Source organism: Ambystoma mexicanum, chromosome 12, assembly GCF_040938575.1.
Source record: "Ambystoma mexicanum isolate Mex_15411 chromosome 12, UKY_AmexF1_1, whole genome shotgun sequence".
In the NCBI taxonomy this organism is placed as follows: domain Eukaryota; kingdom Metazoa; phylum Chordata; class Amphibia; order Caudata; family Ambystomatidae; genus Ambystoma; species Ambystoma mexicanum.
The window spans coordinates 453,263,555-453,285,383 of record NC_090936.1 but is presented as its reverse complement, the minus strand read 5'-3'; the positions used below and the strand labels follow the sequence as shown (position 1 = coordinate 453,285,383).

Genomic DNA, 21,829 nt, shown 5'->3' with positions numbered 1-21,829 from the left:
AATAATTGAAGTCATTCTGAATTAATTTCACTTACAGCAGCGTGGACTTGTATGTTATGTTCACAAGCTCTGATAAGCTGTTAACCTTTTTCCTTCCCTAACCTTTTCCTTTTCCACAACTTCAGAATTTTACCAAGTGCAAAAGTAATATATATATATATCAATACTGTCCTACTAATTGAAGTCTCATCACGGTGTAGGAAGTGTGTATGAAGCTGCTCTAAAGAGAATCTACTTGCTTATCTTGATTCTCAGAATGGGTTATGAAGTATATTTTTATTGTTGTATATTGCCCTTTTTAAAGAAGTCTTATTTAAAACTGACTGTTAAATAAATAAATAATAGTTTTACTAGAAAACCTTGAGTGTAAGTGTTATTTGGATACTTGTATGCATGGATTTCAATTCTACAGCTCACATTTAGCCCTCTTGCGATAAGTCTGGCTTCTCAGTCACTCTACCAACTTGTGTAGTACAGACCCATACCAATAGGTGGGTTATCTAATACCAAGAGGACAAGACTGGTATAGTCTCCCACAGTGTATGTAGGACAATCTTGCCTAATTCACAGCAAGAAGAAAACAGAGGCATGGGCTGGAGGTGATCTTCTCTGTCTGTAATTAAAGAAGAGGCACCACTAGATTGACATGGACCTGGCTCACCCTCCCCTCTATACAAACCCAGTGTACCCTTTTATGAAAGACACAGTAGCGCTGTGAAGACTGGATGTTGTACCTAAGGTCTTCATGAAAAACTACCAGACACTTGAATGGAACTGTTACATAAAAGGGGGGTGGTTAAGAGAAGACTTGGAATCTCACTATGAGATATCTGAATCTCCTGCTGGCCCTGGCTGTAGAATAATACTTACAAGCAGTACGTGATGGGTAGAGCACGACAGTGGCTTTGGAGACTCAGGTGGTGGTTCTGAAATGATGGAGAGGAAGACCCCTGTGGATAAGCAAGAGAACAGCCCATGGAAATCCAATGCCCCAAAAAGAGAAAAGACCCAAAATGTAGCCTACTACTGTTTTATTTAACAATACCATATAAAACAAGGACAGCACGAACATTATGCAAATCTCTGTGGCTCTCAGCAACTCCAAGCTTCACAACATCTTATAAAGGGCCATGACATCATAAATGAAGTGTCACATTGCAAAAACCTAAGGTGGAAAGGGGTTGGTTAACAGAATCAACTATGTATAGTTTATGGAGGGGTTAGTGCAATTATTGGTCTGGCACTATCTACTTACACCAGAGACCACCTTCTAAGTTGCACCATCTAAAATGATGTAATCTGTATACTATGTCACTGGACGATGCAGCAGTGTGTAGGCCAACGTGGATGGGAGGTAGCGATTGGTCAGTGGTGACTTTCTCCGCCGTGGCCCTTTGGAAGGTTACCAGCACATGAGCAAAATAGGGGGTGGTGAAAACGACACCAACGTGGTACTTGGCCCAATAAGTTTACAATTTCAGATTCTATACGCCACAGGTCAGGACATTTAGCTTTCAACATTGCACTACCTTGTATCTTTTGCACCAAGAAATGGATGCCAATGAAGGTCTCTGTCAGTGTCTGACTCTAATGAATAGACATTATCCTCCAACTGTGGGTCATGTGTGAGGAGACCGTATTTTGGAATATTCTGTTCAGCATTTAGGAAGATTTTAGCCTTTTTTATTGCAAGTGTTGTTACCTCTCTTGGCATCTAGAGCCTTGTTTGAGCCACTTTTCCTCTACATATTAAGACTGAGTTGGTGCGAATTTGACCTTCCAATATTTCTTGTTTCTTTGCTAATCTAAAGGGACTGTGTCTCGCATCTGGGAACTGGAATCGTCTGTACCTTTTGGGTGCTGATTCATGCCTTTATTTCTCATGTAGACTTGGCAAACATGTGCTCTTATTGTCAGTGCTGTTTACCTTGGCCTTTTCTGCTAGCTGAGCAGGCAAGGTCCTCAAAGCTTCTCCTCTGTCTCCCATTCACCCACACGTGGCTGTGCTGTCCATCTTGTTTTACATGGCCACTGCATAAGCAAGCACTGTGTGTATTCTTGTGCGTCTTGCGTTTCAGCATAGAAGAGAAGAAGTGCTTTCTATCCTAGTGGATGCATGTATATTCTTTATGTCTAAGTGCAATTTGACCTATTGTTCAAGTATCTTTGTGATGGGTGTGTATGTGCTTGGTGTCTAATGCACCTACGTGAGTTCCTGCTCAATAGTGACGTCATTTTGATCACAACTCTTTCATGTCCTCGATAGCCTGCAGATTTAGTGGTTATTCGATCCCTGTGGGGTAAGGTAGGTAGGGCTGTCTCAGTGAATACTATCTCTTCCATCTGCGATACGGTGGTGAGCATGAGTCAGACACTACCAGACACTACCAGTGATGTACACCTGCCATTTCTGTAGCATCAGGATGGCTGAGAGCCAACAAAATTAATGACACATTCATTTGTCTCTCTTCATATCCCTCTGAGAAAACAGTGGGCACATCTGACAACTAGACACTGCTCCTGCGGGATGGGATGCAGAAGCGCTGGCTCTGTCCCTCCAGTCGCCATCTTGGGTACAGGTGCCAGGTCTCACGACACATACAGCGGATTAAGCAGTCAGGCATGAAAACGTGGCTTGCAGGAACCCCATTCCTAACATCTTCCACTCAAGGTATCCCCCATAACCTTCTCAGAGCATCCTGTGCGTCTTGAATATATGAAGGAAATTGTGTGAAATATGGTTGGATAACAAGACAATGGGCCTCATTATATGTGAGCTAGTCTGGAAACAAAGGTGCCGGTAACAACGTTACGTCACCTTTTCCGGACCAGCTTACTTCGATTGTGCCGGTAGGGGCTGTGAACTAACAGCAGGCCTGACCTGCAGGTAGTTCTGGCCCCTACTGGCATATTTCTCACTGAAGCACTGGCACTGTTACTAATGGTGCCGGTGCTTCAGGGTTCCCATTCCCGTGCAGACCTATGGGACTCCACAGGAATGGGAACTTACTATTCCTCCACTGCCTGTGATATCCCGGTAGCACCAGGATGTCAGGCAGCTGAAACAGTAAGGTCGAGTCTGCCGGTAACCTTACCGGTAGACTCGTAATGAGTCCCAATGTAACTTAAAGAGGAAAAAGACCCTATGGAATTAGCTATTGGCCTGCTTGGTGGATTTTGACCACAATTATTTAGATTTTAGGTATTAAATAAAAACAAGGGATGGTTAGAAATTCAACTCTTAAATAGACATTTTTATCATTAGTGATTAATCTTCCCAATAGCCAGTCATAATATTTTTCTTCTAGGATCCTGTTAAATATCAAAAGTAGGATCAGACTGCACTGCAGTTTCCTATTACATGAGATATCTCTTAATTGTTTAACTGCTTCTTTTGAATCAGTCTCTTTACCCAGATCCACCAAATTACCACCTTTATCAGATTGCTTAATTACAATGGTGTGATCATTTTTCAAAGCAGTAATGCCTAACCATTGTTTTATTTTGTTTCTTTCAAATGTTCAATTCGAGGATCATTCCATCTTATTGACTCTAAAACTCAATTCACCTCATTTTCAAAGCAAGAAACATGTTCATTCCATAAGAGTGGAATGAAATGTGATTTGGGTTTAAAACCACTGACAATTAATCAAATTGTATCTGTATTTTGAATATTTAGGATGTAGAATTGTGTTTATCACCAAGTTGTCGAAGAAGGCTTCAACACTATGCTTCTCTGATATTTATTTGATTGAAACAATCATTTTCCATAGTATTGATGTAATCCTCAACGTGTAATTTAGTTAACCGCAATTTCCTGCAGAATTAAAAAAAAAAATGTTTTAATCAACTTTCACAATTTGAGCTTGACACAAATGTGTGAGGCATAATGGGGGGGCAATGCCAGGCCTGCTGCGTGCACTGGTAGTTTGCAGAGACATGGGACAAGACTACACTTCCCAGCATACCACAAGTGCGGAGTTCGGAGACAGGACTTAGCAGAATGTCATTGCGGGAGTCCAATGACCTACAGCGAGTCGCGCTATGCCACCAGAGGACATAGGAGGTTTCAAAAGGCACAGTAGATTCCAACCAGCTCTTCTCAACTGAATGTTTCCAGTTGCTGTGGTGCCCTTTTCTGTGATCGTGACCTAACATTTTGACCTTTGGATTCGGTTTTTTGATTGCTCTTGGAATTAGTTTTTGTGCTTCTATGCTTCTGAAAGTAGTGTTTGGATCGTGGACTCCATTTTGTCTGCTTATTGATTTAGCCTTGGCTTTGATTGATTGACTTTTGCAAAAACCTTTACTGGAGCCTGTTTCTGTTTCCCTCTTGTAAACTTGTCCCAGTGGACCTTTCAGAATTGGATCTTCCTGTGCACTTTCCGGTGCTGTATGTGGACCTCCTTTCTCAGTGGTGTTCTGGACTTGGAATCTTGGCACCATTCTAGACCTGTTATGAATCCAGCCGAATTACATGTACCTGTGAAGTGACAGAAAATAGGAGATGACGAAGCCTCTAGAGATTGCCACAGGTGGCCCTGTTTCTAGTTATTAGGTGTATCTTAGCCCCTAAGCAACCACCTGAAGGGAAACCCGTGTGGGGGAGAAAATACTTACTGAGCTTCAATAGGTTTTGAAGACGTCCCGTGGTGCAGCAGACTTTGGGCAGGTGCAGGCTGGAATCCGGGAGACAAAGAAGGCGGTGGACTGTAGTTGTTAAAGAATGTCATGGTTCTAGATAATCCAGAGGAGACAGAGGGCTACAACAGAAGAGCCAGGAAGAGAATTAATAAACAGGGGAGACAAGAACAGGAAGAGTTAGAAAGCACTCATGAACACAGAACACATAACTGAGGAAAAACATGTTGATGGCAAACACACACATCCGCACAGGGGGAGAGCATACATGAGCGTTGTGATGGGGTATGAGTTCTTACTTCTGTGACTATATCACAGCAATTGCAGCGCAAAGTAGGCCACCCTCACGGTGCATCCTTTGGTGGATGTTACATTGGCTATTCGACGCGGATTCCATCTTGGGAGGGTCTTGTTGGCAGAGCAGCTCAATGGAACCACTATCTTGGACTAGGCAATTAGGTCAAGGGCAACGCGTTTGTCTTGGAAGCAAGGCATTGCATAGCAACACAGGTTTGAATCCCAGGCAGGCGCTTCGAAACTGGTCCCTGATATTAAGCGTGTTATAAAAGAACAATAATAATTAATTAAATGCTTTGGAATGTCAGTGCTGGGAATCCCATAGGATAGGTACCACTGTCTCCACACAGACCAGGTATTTTCTTGAAATGTCCTATCTGAGACCTACTGTTAGGACAGAGCATCGGGCGGTCCTTACCCTACCGTTGTCTGCTGGCTTAGTTTATCACAACATCCCAACCAAGTGTCAAGGTCATTGGAGAAAATACAGGGAAAGGGGCTGTGGGTGTTTCTGTGGTACTATCTTACTTACCTGTTTATTTCTTCTGCAGCCTGGTAGAGAGCCAGACACCATTCCTCCTGCCTTTTGTCCAATAGCATGGCTAAGGGGATTCTCATCTTCCCTTCAGGTAGCCTATTGGAAGAACGAATTGCCGACTTGGGGTATTTGATCTGGCCCAGTATCACAAAATGACAAACCGAGAGTCAACATATCTAATTTCTCCTGTGTCAAAGTACATTCAAATACATTCTTCTGTTTATTTTTATATTTTGTTTGTAAAGGTTTGCAATAAACAATACACAAATACATTGTTAACAAAATGAAATTGTCAATAAACAATTAGTTATTTAATTTGGGATCTTGTTTGTATTTGTGTATCCACTGTTATATATCTATATTTGTTCTTCTTCTGCTTCCTCGTCCAGTGGGATTTCTTTGTTTTCTTCTACCGCAGGTCACTGGTTTGGATATGTTGCGCTCCATGTATAAAATGTGCACCTCGGCTAAAAAACAACTTTGTCTATTCAATTTGCCATCTTTTCACTATTCAATTCATCTTCACTTGATGATTCTACTTCGAAAAATGACAGTGTTTGATTTGTCAGGAATTACCAATGTACAGCTTGCTTCTTGTTTGCCTAGGTGGTCCAATGTTCTAGCTAAGGTGTAAATGCTCTCACTGTTGTGTAATCTTCCTTATCCCTAATACATTTCGTCATTTTCCGGAGTCTAATCTCCTTCTGAAATTTACTCAGATTATCTGTCATTTTTCTCAAAAGAGTATTGTTATGTACTTTGTCCTGTTCTTGATCAATTTCATTTTGGAATGAATTAATGTGTTCTTTAAAAGCCTTGTGGGCAATTTCCGCATACTTTAAAAGTCTTATAATATTCTCTGAGCATGATTTCAAAATGTTGCTTGATGTTTCAACGAACAGACTTCAAATTGGTACTCCCATCAACACGACTCCTGGAGTCAATTGAAAATCGTCTGATGATGGCACCTGTAGAGCAAACTGGATTGTAAAAATTTGAAATTGTATGAAATGAGACACGGCGGTGTAAGAGGAGAGTGACTAGGAACCGCTATAATTGATGATTGTTTTGTATGTTTGTATGTTCTATGTATATACATTTTAAAGGTTTGAAAAAAAACAATAAAATAAAAAAATAAAAAAATGTTGCTACATTCCTGCCAATGTACCCAGTTTTTTGTTAATAGCTGGGACAGGTTAGAATTCTTAAACCGTGTGGTATTTTTCCATCTTGTTCATATTTACCAATGCTGTACTCTCTTTGCAGTTCCATTTTTCAAAGTCATGCAACTTACTCAGAATGGAAACATTCATTTTATATTTACTTGATCCTTGTTGAGTTGCTGTTATATTTCTGTTGCTTATTTCCAATGAAAAAGTTAGCCTGGTCTCTTATGGAAGGTGCACCTGCCATGGTGTTCGTTACTATTTATTAATTATTCCACCTTCAGTTTTGCAATCTGTGCCAAGGTCCACGCAATACCCCCACTGGGTAAGGAAAACATTTGCCTCTTGAAGATATTTCAAAAGTTCAGTAATTGGTGGGAGGAGCACTGTATCCATCAGAATGGACATTACTGAAGGCAATTAACCTGTTCACCTCTTTTAAAATTGTGAAGCTGTATTGCCAGCAAGCTCTATGCCAAACTCTTGACAACATTAGGAAGTGACGTCCAATCTCACTCATTGCACCCTGCAAATGCCACCAGCCAATTCATTCTGAATAAGTTGAATAAATGACACAGAGGACGGTATCATTACACAAGTACAATCGACCTTTACTGTGTTCTCAGCAACTTAGCCATTCATGTTGCATTCATGGACGTTTCTACTGCCTCTGGTGTGGCTGAGCTCTTTAAACTATGGCTGTGCATGTAGAGGTGGTTATCAGTTACCCGCTCTTGGGGCTGCCCGTAGGATTTCTTTCTAGTAAGGTAGCTATGGTTAGGTATGGCAATGATTCCCAATCCATAAATCTGATCATAATAGCCAAATGGATCTGTCAACACTGAACCATGGTACCTCTCATGTTTTAAATGGATATAAACAATATGTACACAGCATTCCAATGAGTATCTCCTATGTAGCACAAGTCAATCCACATGCTCTTATGTGACAATGAGGTGGCACCGTTTTCGTTCACAGGAAATGCGATGTGCAATCTTATCCATGGATTTAAATCTTTTTGTGACAATCCATCATTTAAGAATACAGTTAAATAATCAAATATTTTGATTGTAGGTTCCCATAAACCTGCTAAAGAGAACGCTTAAGATAAATTGACCTAATTAGAGCCTGTTTGGGTATTGGGTCAAACAAATGCAGCCATTCATTCCTTAAAGACAGTCATGACTGCAGTTTCTGCAACTTCAAGGAAGGCATTGGCATTTGGCATGATAGGAACCGTGTGACGTACTTCTAGCATTTTACCATTTAAATGTATGAAGTAAGTCAGTGCTGCACGTGACTAAGAAAATACTTTCTTAAATCTTGGAAATTGGGAGATACAAAGCACTACCCTGGTATCAAGTGACTTACAAGGCATTTTCTTTCATGATTTTTGAATCAAGGTTCACTGAGCCACAGAACACTGTCTCATTTGCAACGATTTTGCTGAGTCTTGTGCTGCATCCAATCTTGTGCATAGTGCCTTCAAAAGTCAATATTTAGCCACTTAGAGCAAAATTATGTTCTAACTATAGAAGTCTGTTTCATTGCAATTATATCATAGTTCCAAGATGGTAAACATTTCACATAGTTAAGATACTCTCAGTTGACCTTAGCAGCCCATTTTGGAGCAACCCAGAATAGACCGCTTGCTAGAGGGAAATCCACTAGGTGGAAAAACCTCTGACAAGACTTTGATGGCCACTCCAGCAAATGACAAATTAACACAAGTATGATGGCAGCCATGGTGATGAAGAACAGAACGAGCTATTCCCTACCAGCTTCTCTTTAAGTAGCACTCCTGGGTCACATGACAGAAAGGAAGCATGATGGTTTGGGTTAACCTCAAATCATCGACATGCAAGAAAGCAATAATATAAAATATGGCAAGCACCTTAAATTGGTAAACCAGCCCACTGTAAGGCCAATTCCAGCTGCTATTGAATGCCCCAGCTCATGCCATGTAACTAAATGTCATAGCCTATGGCACTGCATTCCTAATGCCCTGAGCCTCACCTCTATCCCTGGTGGTCACATCTTCATACAAGCTACCCCAAATACTGCTAGACACCTGGATGATAGCGGTGCATGACACTGTGTGGTGGGTTTGCATGTGTGTGTGTGTGTTTATGCCTGAGAGTGCATTGTTTACGCTTTATTGCTTGGGGGGGAGGGAGGGGGGACATAAGAGTGCATGTGCTTTTGCAATGTCTTTTATTAGCCCAGCACATATTGTCTCATTTTCTCAGTTTTTCTATCTCTCCCGATGTAAACTTGATCTCATTGGTTCCTTCGTTTTCGAATTAATAGTATTACTCTCTGCTTTTTATTCTCGCTATCTCTTTGTTTCTCCCCCCACACCTCCTTTTTTAACCTTCATGTCCCCTTCCTGCAACTATCTTCCTCATTTCTCCGACTTCCTGTCCTAAGGGGCATAGAAAGATGGGAACCAAAACTTTATTATGTCATTTTAATGACTGCTCCCTTGGCCCCACTGTTCTGTCCTGCACCCATCTACCAAACCGTGTAGTATCACGTATTTTGTATTTTTTTGTATTTTATTATTTAATAAAAGTTATTAAATCTATGAAGAAAGAACCATGCATCACAATTAACATTGGCATGCGGCGATTCATGTATGTAGTGTGCTCTGTGCAAGTGGTCCCACTCACACACTTACTCACTCAATTGCTCACTCACTCCATGGGTAAATAAATAAGAGACGAAACATCATTGTAGTCATTGAAACTATGCAAGAGCGAGGGCCCGATTCTGAGCTTGTGATAAAAAGGTGTGTGGAAAGCCGACATGCTCCCCTCCAGTTTCCAGCGCCATCATTCTGAGGTGGGTGGAAATATTGCAGGGGAGATGTCGTGCTTTCCTGCAGCAAACGCTGCTAAAATCTCTCTTTGATGGGGAAACATATGCCCCAGTGGCATAGCGAGCCTTTCCCAAAAGACTGCCACTTTTCTAATTTAAGAACGTTTTCATAATCTTTCATTAAACTAGAAAGGTGGCGCTGCAGTCTGAGAAACGCTATATTTAAAATAGGAAAAAGTGTGCTGTGGTGTTTAACGGCACCTCCCAGGGTACCGTTAGTGAATGCCTCTTTTGGCTGGCGCAGGAAGGGTGTTCTGGCCTCGCAATACAGTCCTTGCCAGCCCCTTAGAATTGAGGTGGTTGGCAAGGATGTTGCCATGCCGTTAATCATGGCTTTGCAAGGTTGGCGGACATCACTTGTCTTCATGGAAAAGTGTCTGTCAACACAGACATGGCACTTTTCCATGACAAAACCTGTGGTCTGACCCATCTGTAACCAGGGTCTTTACGTCTATATCTTCACCATTGTGTATACATTGTATATATTTTGCCTCACCATGTATGTAACCTAGGTTTTTCAAGCACCCAGTTACACCAGGGTTCGGTGCGCGATATAAATAATAAACAAATACAAAATACAAAACACGCACCTCTGAATCAGGCCTTGAGTCTCTTGGTGTAGTGCACACATAAATGGAAGAAGGCACGGCGAAATAAAGCAATTGTCTGAGGATTACATAGTTTTCTCAGGCGGGAAGCTGTGATCTCAGCACAGTTTGCAATGTAGGCAGGGCTGGACTGGCCTATCGGCCAATCGGCCCGTGGCCGATGGCTTTTGTCCACCAGGGGGCCGGTTTTATAACAAGCCTCCCTGGGCCGTTTATTTTGGTGTGCAATCCTGGTTTTTATTGGTTTTGTAACTTACGTTACTTTAAGTAACGTAAATTACTTTTGCTGCCGGGCCCGAACCAGCTCGCACTAGCAGCGGATTGGGATTGATTGGCTGCAGACCTGCAGCATTCATCAAAGCAAGGTAATACGCATGTTGGTTACCTTGCTGTGATGAATTATAAAGGAGGGGCTGTGCTCGCTGGCCTGTCTCAGTGGCCTGGCAAAGGAATCTGCCGCCGGCCTGGCTGGCGCCAGTCAGGCTGCTCTAGGCAGTGAATTCTAACACTGCAGCCGGCACCCTGGGCTACTAGTATGGGCTGGGCCGGACCTCGCACACTGCACAGACACTGTGCTGCAAGTTGCTTTCAACTTTGCAGGTGCACCGTGCCAACAACAAATTGTTGTTGCACACACTTGCAAAGTTGAAATCAACTTTGCTGTCTCAATGCCCTGGGGGGTGGAGCCGTAATTTGCCAGGCAGCACGCAGCGACAGTTAAATTCAGGGAGGAGGAGAACTGAGGGGAGAGAGAGCTGGTTCAGCGACACCTCTCCAGTCAGTGGGGTGGGGTCAGGTGATGCCTGGGCATTTTAATTTGGGCGCACACACGGTCCCGGAGGCAGTACATCACCGTCACTTGACTTTGTTGGACTTCGCTTTCAGCGTGGCTCAGCAGGTGCCTGGCGCCAGCGGTTCCAGTGCCTGCCTGCAGACTGTGCCACTGCCGGAAAGGCCCGTGGGGCAGCTGGTGTGGACTCCTGTGCCAGTGGCCCACTGCTGACCCTGGCCCAAACGCACACACCGCTATACGGCCTGCCGAGTCCACCACCAGACACATTGTAAACTCGCTTACTTCTCCACGGTGAGCAGTCGCCATGCGAAAACGGCATATGGCAGGGACCTTTGATGTCCGGGAAGCAATACTGGATTGATGACTTTACCCAGCCCTGGACACAGAAGAGGCGGGAGGGCATGCCCAAGGTCACATGGAGGGGCAGTCTTTTGCATTCCCGGATTGCCCTTGGTGGCCAAAGAAGGAGAAGTCTCTCCCCCGGCCCGTGGCTTCAGATTGTAGCTTCGTGGGTAGCCTCTATGCCTCTCCTTTCTATTCTCGCCTCAACCTCCTACTCTGGAATTCCAGGAATGTCACATATCCTCGGACACACGCACCAGGATTGCAGTTGTTTTAGGATTTAAACCTAAAACTTAAACCAGGGATGCTCATCCCATCTGTAATCCCATCCAGCAAGGGCTACCCGTTTGGTGAGTGAGTCAAGCAAGATATGTTTGTGTGTGTGTGGGTGGAGGGGGGGGCGTACGCCACTTAATATTACCCTTTATATTAGTAACACCCACCTCAACCATTGATGGTTTAAACAAAACCAGTTATTCTGGTGGGACTTCACATAGCTCTGAACTTTGCAAAGCTTCAGTGCTTGAAGCACACACTGCATGAGCAGTGTGTGCTTCAAGCACTGAACACTTGACAGGCATGTTAGCGCGACATGTATTGGTGTGCCAGACTGCCAGACTGTGTGACAGTTTGCTCCACAGCAGCATAGCATCAGGGTGTTTCTCCCCCCCCCCCGCCATGCTTGACCAGGTGCTAGTGCAGAACTCTTGTCAAGTCTGGCAGTGTGCATCAGAGCGCTGGTGCACAAATAGCATTTTCGTTGCTTTCCCCCTATTGTTAGTTAAGGTTTGCCCAGCACATAGCAATTCATGACAAATGGGTTGCGAGGGCAAGGTCCTCTTCAGTAATCCCCCAAAAACATCTGCATGTTAATGACGTGATACTGTTATGTTTATGTGTGTGCATTTCAAGTCCCTCGTTACTTATAAAATGGTCTGCTTATTTTTTTAAATTTATTTTTTACATCCGGCACATTTTCTTTGCATAAAGCACAGTAATAAACTGCATCTATGTTTCCAACAGTGATAAACCTACAACTATACATGTTGCCGTAGTCCATTCAGCCGTGCCTACTTGACCTGTTTTCAGCACCATATTTGTAATGGCGAAACAAAACCAGTGCATGCCATAATTACACAAATTTCTCTGTAAATGCTACCGGCAAAGGCGTTCGATGTCATGGGTGAGCAGTCGATCCAGTCCACTTTATTATAGTACCATTAGCGCTACAGATACAACTGAATAAGTTATGGTCCAATCTCCCTGCAACACCTCTTGAAACCTAATTTCTTGCCACTAATAAATGGCTTGTGAGTTCAACTAACCACATACTTACGTTAGGTAGGTCGGCAGCTATATATTTCATCAGAGCAAGTAACCTCACAACTGAGATAGTTTTCATTATGCCCATTATTTTGGATCCACTTTGTTTGTCATGTTCCCTCATGTATCAGGCCAAGCATTGGTTCTCTTTACTGACAAATTTCAAATTAGAAACTTGTTCAATAATACAAAGCCATGCCATGCACCCTCTACGTCACTGACACCTGGGCTACCCACCTGCAAGACATCAAAATTACATGCCAAGAACGTGCCTTTGCTTCTAGACTACTAGACACACTATGACAACACAGGGTCTAGGGTCGGACTGGGCTGGCTGGGCATACAATTCGCTCAGGCACCAACGAAAACGTGGACCAGTTGCAAATAGCTATTCATTCCTTTTGTGACAGACTGTTTAACTAGTACCCAAGGGGGGATTTTATGATGAAACGTAATGCAAATTTCGCAATTTAAAGAATATTGATTCAACAACAATGGTCAAAACTACTAGCAGTATCTGAACAGCCACATGTGGAAGTGTTTGATATGTGCAATAATTGTAGCACTCTCTTGCACCTTTTGAACAGCTACTATGACACATTCTGGCACAACAAATAGCTGGCAACAACAAGGGACACTCTGGTGACAAACTAAGCTAAGTGTTGCACTACCTCATGTGTGTTTATTATGTTGCTCTGCCTTTGTATACTGCTATAGTGATATTGTATGTGTGTGTAGAGTCAGAAGCAGGGACGTGGGTTTCGATGAGTGTAACGGCTCGCTGCAAGCGTGCGCAGTACTCAAAACCTTACCCTAACATCCCGAACCTATCAATAACCTCTCCCTAAAACTCATTCCGGTTTCCCCACTTCCCCCTTGTTAGCCAACCATCGTCACCCTAACCCTCCTTCGCTGCTGGGTTGCGGAGCCCTGTATAAGCATCGACTCTCAGCAGGTCCCAAAACCACAGCGGGGTGGTTGGTTCATGCCACTCCTGCGCCTCGAAGCTGTGGACCCATCACAGAACTGTATGCAAAAATATGCCATTTTATGAGTTGGGTTGAAATGTAATATTTGAGCATACATGCAACTGGCAAGGTACTTTCCGGTGTCATCATTTGGATGTACTGCTTATTAAATGCAACTCTATGTTCATTACTGGTGGCAACGAATAGACATGCCTTGAATCTGGTTCTGCAAAATAAGTATTTAGCTATGTGATGATGTTTTTAAAAACAAGAACAAAAAGGAATGTTATCACTTTCTCAAGCGTTTACACAAAACATAACGTGCAACAAACATATGAACCCTTCATAAGTAGCATTTTCTGTATAGTCGTGAATTGACCCAATTCACGGATGATGGTTCTGAGGGCCACTTTTTTGAGGCGAGGTTTGGGCCACTTTTTTTGGGTGTCCGGGCCTATTTCTTGTCCCATTCCGACCCTGAATGTAGGCTGTAGACGACAGCTCTTCCGATCCCGCCTTTAGTTTTACATCAACATATAATACTTTCTGCATAAGTGTCCTTCAAAAACCGAAGCCAGTGATATGTATTTAGTGCAGCGGACTTGCAAATCACCAAACCACCTGACAATACATAAGAAATGTTTATAGAAAGACATACACAATACAATTCCTTCGGGCACATAGTAACAGGAACATCTGCAAAATAAGTATCGGACAATTAAGCAAAATATATGGATGAAAAATGCATCTATGCTCCTTCCTCTACAGGACAAAATCAAATGAACAGAGGGGGAACAACTGTGTATATGTTAAAATCTAGCAATTCCGCTGATTTGCAATGGTAACTATTTGAAAAGTTGACAAACGTCATGAAAAATATCTGCTTTGAACATGGATTAGCCAATATAGTCTCGGGAGGACAGCTCAGGGGCAACGCGCTCCCTTTGAAGCAAGAGGACACAGAACAACATGTTCGATCCCCGGGTCTGTGCTTAGAAACCTCGGGGTATTTATTTATTTATTTATTTATTTACATTTATAAAGCGCTCACACAGCCCGCAGGCATCGAGGCGCTGTTACAGGAATTGTTTGTTTTTCTTAGTTGCGTAATTGTGTTTTTTTTTGTCTTAGTTACGTATTTATAACGCGCTTAAACACCCGGAGGTTTCTAAGCGCGGACCCGGGGATCGAACCTGTTGCTGCTTCGTGTCGTCTTGCTTCCAAGACGCGCACGCTGCCGCTGAGCTATCCTCCCGGGACAATTATGTGATAAATAAACGAATATAAATAAATAACCAATTAATTCATAAACCACTGCCAAGGTCACATCTTAGCCAGAATATTTCAGGCACTAATTATGAAGAGATTTCCCAACTATCAATCTGGGGAACAGGTGTAAAGCACCTTGTTTTGTTGCATTAACTTCTGAGTAAGAACCTTTTGAAGGCCACTAAAGCTAATAATGTTCACACGCCTTCCTTTACAACAATTTCTGAAACAATACAAAGGAAAAAGCTCCTCCTTTGTTGTCCTATGTCAGATTTGAGATCTTCTGCTGGTCCTGGGTTTTTTTTCACGCCATTTTCCACTTTTCCTGATGTTGCATTTTCCCATGATAAGTGCAGATTTCCAGGGTCATGTGAGTCTGGAGCAAACGACTGCTGGGGTAGCTAACATTTGACATTGGACAGCCAGACAGATCTACAGAGAGGAGACGTCATTCCAGCAAAGCTCTAAGACATGCAGTGTCCCCATGACATGTCTGACACCTCCATCTAGACCTGGAGTTTCAGTAATCTGCCTTTTTATTCATATTTTTTTTTGTTTCTTTATTTGCGATGCGGTTTAAAAGAAAACCTTACACAATTACAAAAAGAGCAATTATAACAGCAGACTTGGAATTAAAGTAAAATCAAAATCTTACAATTAAAAATCTGCTTTTGGATATTCTGGGCCTAGTAGTTTTGATTGTCCCATATGTTTGGGCCTACAAAACAACAAATGCAAAAAGATATTAGCTCAAAAACAAACAAGGAGGGCTACAAGTGAGCTATAGCTCCACTACTGTCTCTCTAGACTGTAGGGTGGTAGTACAGCAGAGAAATGTATGCCGTCACAGTATACCTTTGCCTTTTTTGTATCGTTGCATTCTTGTATTCTTACTGTAGGCCTATTCCATTTGACTTTCAGGTAACAGAATACATAGAAGTAAGATCATCTGGACTGGATGGACTCTACACACGTGACAGTTTGTTTGTTTTATTATTTATAATGCGAGCCAGACCCAAGGGTATCAGGGCGCAGGTACAGTAATATTTTCGGCTTAGGGTTACATAGTTACTTATTAACAGGTTACACAATTATGATACAGTTTGAGATTATGATGCAGTTTCATACAGTTAGATATTTATTATTGTTGACATTTTATAATCAAATACTTGATTTTTTTGCAACATTTTTTCTTTGTAAAATGGGTTATCATTTCTCTTTTCTCTTTTCTCTTTAGTCCTCTGGCTGTCTCGTGGCGAAATTATTTTATTTGATCCAAAACAGAACGAGGTCTTAATTATGTTCAATTCGTTTGAGCTCTAGTTTTTCTGTTAGCTGTTGAAGAATCTTAAAAGTAGCTAGTTGCCATGTTGTTCGATGGCCACTAATCATCCGTGCCCACCATGTTTCTTCATCAGTCGTTTTCGAATGTCACAGAAGGAATTTCAGATAGGGCAACCGTATTTCCTTTGTGGCAGGGCAAGAAAGCAGTAAATGACGAATTGTTTCCTTGTCTTCGTTACAAAATCTACAGCTGTTAGATAATGACAGACCTCTAATGTAGCGTATTTCATTGCAATCAAGCAAGTTCAATCTCGCTCGCATTATCAAGTTACGCACTGGTCGGCTCGGACATTTTTTGATGTAATTTTGCAGAACATTCAGTTTCGTTGCCATAGGGGGAAGATGTGAGGTAAGTTTATAATCAGTCGATAGATTTTGCGTGTTGATCCAATCCATCTCTTTTAGCTTCTTAAGTATCCTTGTTGGATTATTTATCAGTTCCTCTTCAGCACACTCTATTGTTTTCAGCAGATCTAAATTTTCTTTTTTCCATCGGGTGAGCATTTTACCGCTTGATGTTTGCAGTTCTTTAAGTATCAGACCGTGGATATAGGTGCAGTCTGGGAGTATACATTTTCTATAGAGCATAATTGTGTTACAGTCTACCGTACCGTGGAGAGATAGCAAGCTTAGTTCTCGACGAATCAAGGGAACCGGAGTTGAATTCGGTAAAGAGAAAACTGACCTCCAAAAATAAGCTTCCAGTTTAGGCCAGAGTGTTTTTGGCAGATAGGGCATGGCTTCAGCGCCGTATGTCACAGTAGGGACCACCTTTGATTTGTAAAAGTTTAGCAGTGGAATTGTCGAAAATTTTCCAAACTTTCTATCAATAGCTTTCCCTTTTGTAGCTAAGTTACGAATTTTGTCCCAGAGAAATTCTTGCATGGCCAGCTCTTTTGTTGAGGTGTCTAAGACAACACCCAAGTATTTAAAATTCTTGACTTTTTCAATTGTTATTTTATCAATGTTCCAGTCGAATTTTTCTTGTTTTTTGGTTGAGGTCTCTAACACCAATATCTTTGTCTTTTCAATGTTGATTTCCAGGTTGTTTTCAGAGCAATATTCTTGTAAATTGGAGAGTTGTCGTTGTAGGCCTATGGGGGTCATATCAAGTAAAATGAGGTCGTCAGCGTAGAATAAGCTGCTGATGTTCGTTTTCGCAAGTTTTGGTGGAAATGATCTGATCGACGACTCTGTTTACTGATAATCTCCCATATAGGCAAGAAAGAGTGATGGGGCCAGAGGGCAGCCCTGTTTGACACCTCTCTTGGTGACAATTTCGGTGGAAAGGCTTCCTTGTTGGTTCAGCCGTATCTTAATGCTGGTGTCTGAGTGGAGGGCTATGATGGGATTTAAGATTGCCCTTGGGCATTTCCACATTGTCAGTTTCTCCCAGAGTTTAGAACGGTCGACTTTGTCGAAAGCCTTAGAGAAGTCGATAAAGGCCATAAATATTCTCAGGTTTCCCTCCTTTACTTTAGCTTTCAGAATAGATATCGTAAAGATGTTAATAGCTGTTCCCAACGTTTTTTTGAATCCTGTTTGGAAATTGTCGTTGCATGGCGCGTTGGCCGCCCAAACTTGGATTTTTTTCAAAAGTAATGTCCCAAAGACTTTCCCTATGGGGTCCAATAAAGCGATGGGGCGATAGTTTGTTGGATCTTGTTTATCTCCTTTTTTGTAAATTGGTACCACTATGGCAGAAAGCCATGAAGGAGGGACAGATTGAGATGCCACACATCTGGTGAAGACTGTTCTTATAAATTTAGCCCACTCGTCCGGATGGGTTTTTAAATCGAAATTTGTAATCCCATCGGGGCCTGGGGCCCTGGACTTTTTCAGTTTCTTAAGGATGTCTAATATGTCTTCCAGGTCATCAAGTTGCGTCCAGGAGTCAATTGTCCTTGTATTTTTAGGTACGGCTAGCATCATCTGAGAGGTGTTGCTAGCCGTTGAGTTTGGTGAAGGATTTTCGAAGAGCGAGCTGAAATGGGCAGCCCAGGTGAATTCGCTAATACTATTCGCCATGTTCAAATCGTTGGATGAAGATGATTTGTTCAGTAGAGACCAAAATTCTTTTGAGTTGTATGAACAAATCAATTTTAGTTTGGCTTCTGCATCTTGTTGGTGAAGTTTCCATCTATATGATCGCACCCAGTTTTTATAATTTCTGGTAATTTCTTTCATTGTTTTAGATCTTTCCATCATCGTTAGTTTCAATGCATTTATTTTGGCTTTTCTGAAAGCCCTTTGTTTCTGGACCAGCACTTTATCATACGAATGTAGGAATGTTTGCGAGTTTTTGTTAGATTTCCCTCTCGGTATTCTATAGGTGTTCAACAAAGGGGCATAGTCGACCAATTCAGAGGTCGATGTAGAACGCGAGTCTATGTATAGGTTTGTGAGGTCTCGAATACTGTGTGCTGTTAAACGCAGTCTAGTGCCTTGAGGCGTTTGTTCGACCGCAGTTTCGTATCTATCAGGATTTGAATAGGAAGTTTTCAAAGTGGTTTGAAGAATATTATGATCACTAGATGTTGGCTTCTGCATCTTGTTGGTGAAGTTTCCATCTATATGATCGCACCCAGTTTTTATAATTTCTGGTAATTTCTTTCATTGTTTTAGATCTTTCCATCATCGTTAGTTTCAATGCATTTATTTTGGCTTTTCTGAAAGCCCTTTGTTTCTGGACCAGCACTTTATCATACGAATGTAGGAATGTTTGCGAGTTTTTGTTAGATTTCCCTCTCGGTATTCTATAGGTGTTCAACAAAGGGGCATAGTCGACCAATTCAGAGGTCGATGTAGAACGCGAGTCTATGTATAGGTTTGTGAGGTCTCGAATACTGTGTGCTGTTAAACGCAGTCTAGTGCCTTGAGGCGTTTGTTCGACCGCAGTTTCGTATCTATCAGGATTTGAATAGGAAGTTTTCAAAGTGGTTTGAAGAATATTATGATCACTAGATGTTGTGTGAACAACGTCAAAGGAGGTCGTTAGCAGCATGATGGGTTCCGAGACAAAAGTATAGTCAATCGTTGACTTTAGTTGCCCGTTTGTCCAAGTTGGTAATCGATTATTCTTTTTGTATACTACATCAAGATTATGTAGGTTTCTTGAGTTCATCAGTTTCATCCATTGGTTTCCTCGGTCTTCACTCAGGGATTGTTTTTTGATTGTTTTCTGTGTGCAGCAAGCGTTCAGGTCTCCACATATTATAATATGCAAGGTGTTGTAAATCGATCGTACCTCGTCGATCGTGTTTTCAATCAGTTTTAAGAATTTCTTTTGGTCGATTGCTGCAGGGTTCCAGTATACATTGAGAATCGCTACGGGGATAGGATGGTAATAAACTCTGTCTGATGATAGCGATGACCAAGTTAGCAAAAGTGCTAATAAAGAGTAGTTTGAGACGATGATGTTAGTTACTGCAAAGCCTCTATCCATTCGCAAACCGGTAAGCAGACCAGAGAAAGGGCGGCCCATTTGGCCTTTTGTCGCCGAGGCCAGGAAAAGATTGTATCCATCGAGTGTGGGTGTTTTAGACAGCCAAGTTTCTTGGAGACACAATATATCAAAGGAGCCCAAGTTTGTATCACTGATCGAGGTAGGATGTTTATAGCCCCTAGTGTTCCAACTGGCTAGCTTAATTTCGAACACGCTGCAGGTTTGGTTTGTCGTCAAAGGTGAAGCGTCGATCAGATTCTTGGACTGCTATTTTGAACAATGCGATGCTAAGGCCTTTGGGAGCCATGCCCAGAAGCTGGATGAGGTTGAATTTCTATCAGACGAAACTTTAGCGTTTTCTTCCAGTTGGATGGTTTTAGTAAGTTTTCTACTGCTGTTTTGTCGATCTTTGCGAAAACTGATTTTGTCTTCGGGATCTTCTGTTTCTCGGTCGCCAGATTTCTCTTTAGATGTTAGTGAAGTTTGAATCGGCCTATGTTGGGTCTTATTTGAGAAGGTCACCTTTGGGCTGTGATGACGCTTAGGTTGTGCTGGTCGATGATCTGAGTTTTGTCTATGCCGAGAAGTATCAAAGTTTCGATGTGTCCTTGGGTAGTTATTTTTTTCTTTAGAGTTCTTGTTGAATGTTCGAGTGGTTTCCTTGGGCTCGTAGCTCTTTTCTTCTGTTATCATCGTTTTTAGTGAGAGATGATAGCCCAAACTTAGGAAGTCTTTTTTTTGGTCAATCAATTTGTCCTTAACTTTTCTTGATATAATATGGAGATGGCAAACCGTTCTTCCGTGGTGGTGACTTGGTTCAACTATCCACAAGTCATCTGAAGAAATCTGTGTTAATTTTGGTATAAGATGTATCAGCGTCAGCATGCCTCCTCTGTTTAATGTAACTTTATCTCGATTTTCACTAGATTGTTCTAATTTTAGAATCCATTTCCCCGATGGTTTTGCCGATTTTTTGAGCGTTTGGTAAGAGATTGTCTTAGAACTAGAGGATTTTCTTGCATGATGTTTTTTTTCTTTGGGACTGTTCTCTCGTAGATGATTCCGAGATGAAGTTTGTGGTTGGTATTGGGGGGTTTCGTGAGAATCTGAAAACTGTTGAGAGTCAGTCGAGGGTCGAGTACGCCTTTCCAGGCCGGGTTTGTTGGTGTTGTAGCTTGTCCTATCACTCTGAGACGGAGCAGGATCTCTATTTTTTTTTATTGTGACTGCCTTTGTCCTGGATTGGGTTGACAGTTCAATTTTTTTTCGACGTTCTTCTAAGGTCATGAATAGTGACTGATGATGTCTATTTTCAAGACTTGTGTTCTTCGAAGAGGTCTTTGTATGCAGCGCTGCAGCAATGGAGTTGTCTGACGATGGATTTCGTTGGCCTGGTGGCATTGGGGAGATTGCTTCGCCTTGGTGTTCTGAGAGGTTCATCAGGTCTGTAATGGGCTCAGACTCCTCTGTGAGTTTTGCTGAGATTTTAAGATCTTGGTTTTCAAGTGAGTGAAGGCAGTTCAGAAGGTCAGATTCTTGTTGTGACAGGTGAGTTTGGAGGGTAGCGTGAGTTTGGGATTCAGAAACTGATTTGTCTACTTGAGCCATCGTTTTTGTAGAAGATGCTTTTGTATTGGGTGCTTCCAAAGTCAGCAATGGGGTGGCATGTGTTGATTTTGCAGCAAAAATTGAGTACGGTTGATCTGGTTGTGCTGCTGATTTTTTATTTTGATTTTCTTCCTCGTCGATCACCAAAACAATATTAGAGGCCGATCCGTTTGTGGTTTGAGACGATATTGGTGGGTCTTTTTATGGGCCAGTGTCGTTTAAGCACAAGGGATAGGGATCTGTGGGGTACAGGACGTCAAGTCAATCGAAGGTGCAGTGATGGTAAGTGCGTTCGTAGAGCAGTTTAGAAGAGTTATTTTCTCCAAACGGGTCAATGTAGTTTCTATTGCTTGAAGGCGCGCATCCATGGCCGTCGCGGTTGAGGGTGATGGGTTTCTTGTTTGGTTTTGAGCAGTGATGTGGCCTTGTAGGAAGATGAGTTTGGTATGCATCATCGCCTGTAAGACGGTGTGGTCCTTTAGAGTATCATACAGCGATTCATATAGTTTGGTGAAAGGGACTAGGGCAATGGATAATGCCGACATATATGAAAGTAGGTCTGGCTTTTTTAATGATGGTTCTTTACTAGATGTAGTGGACTTACGAC

General features: G+C 42.2%; 1 long non-coding RNA gene across 1 annotated transcript in view; it reads right to left on the bottom strand.

Annotated features, from left to right (window-relative positions):
- Positions 1–932: 932 nt before the first annotated feature.
- The window catches only part of LOC138512974 (uncharacterized), a 59,949-nt gene continuing 39,052 nt past the window's right edge, over positions 933–21,829 (bottom strand). The window contains exons 2-3 of the long non-coding RNA XR_011281643.1: positions 4,621–4,763; positions 933–4,483 (exon numbers count right to left, since the gene is read on the bottom strand). This is a non-coding gene — a long non-coding RNA (uncharacterized lncRNA). The remainder of the gene's footprint in view (positions 4,484–4,620; positions 4,764–21,829) is intronic.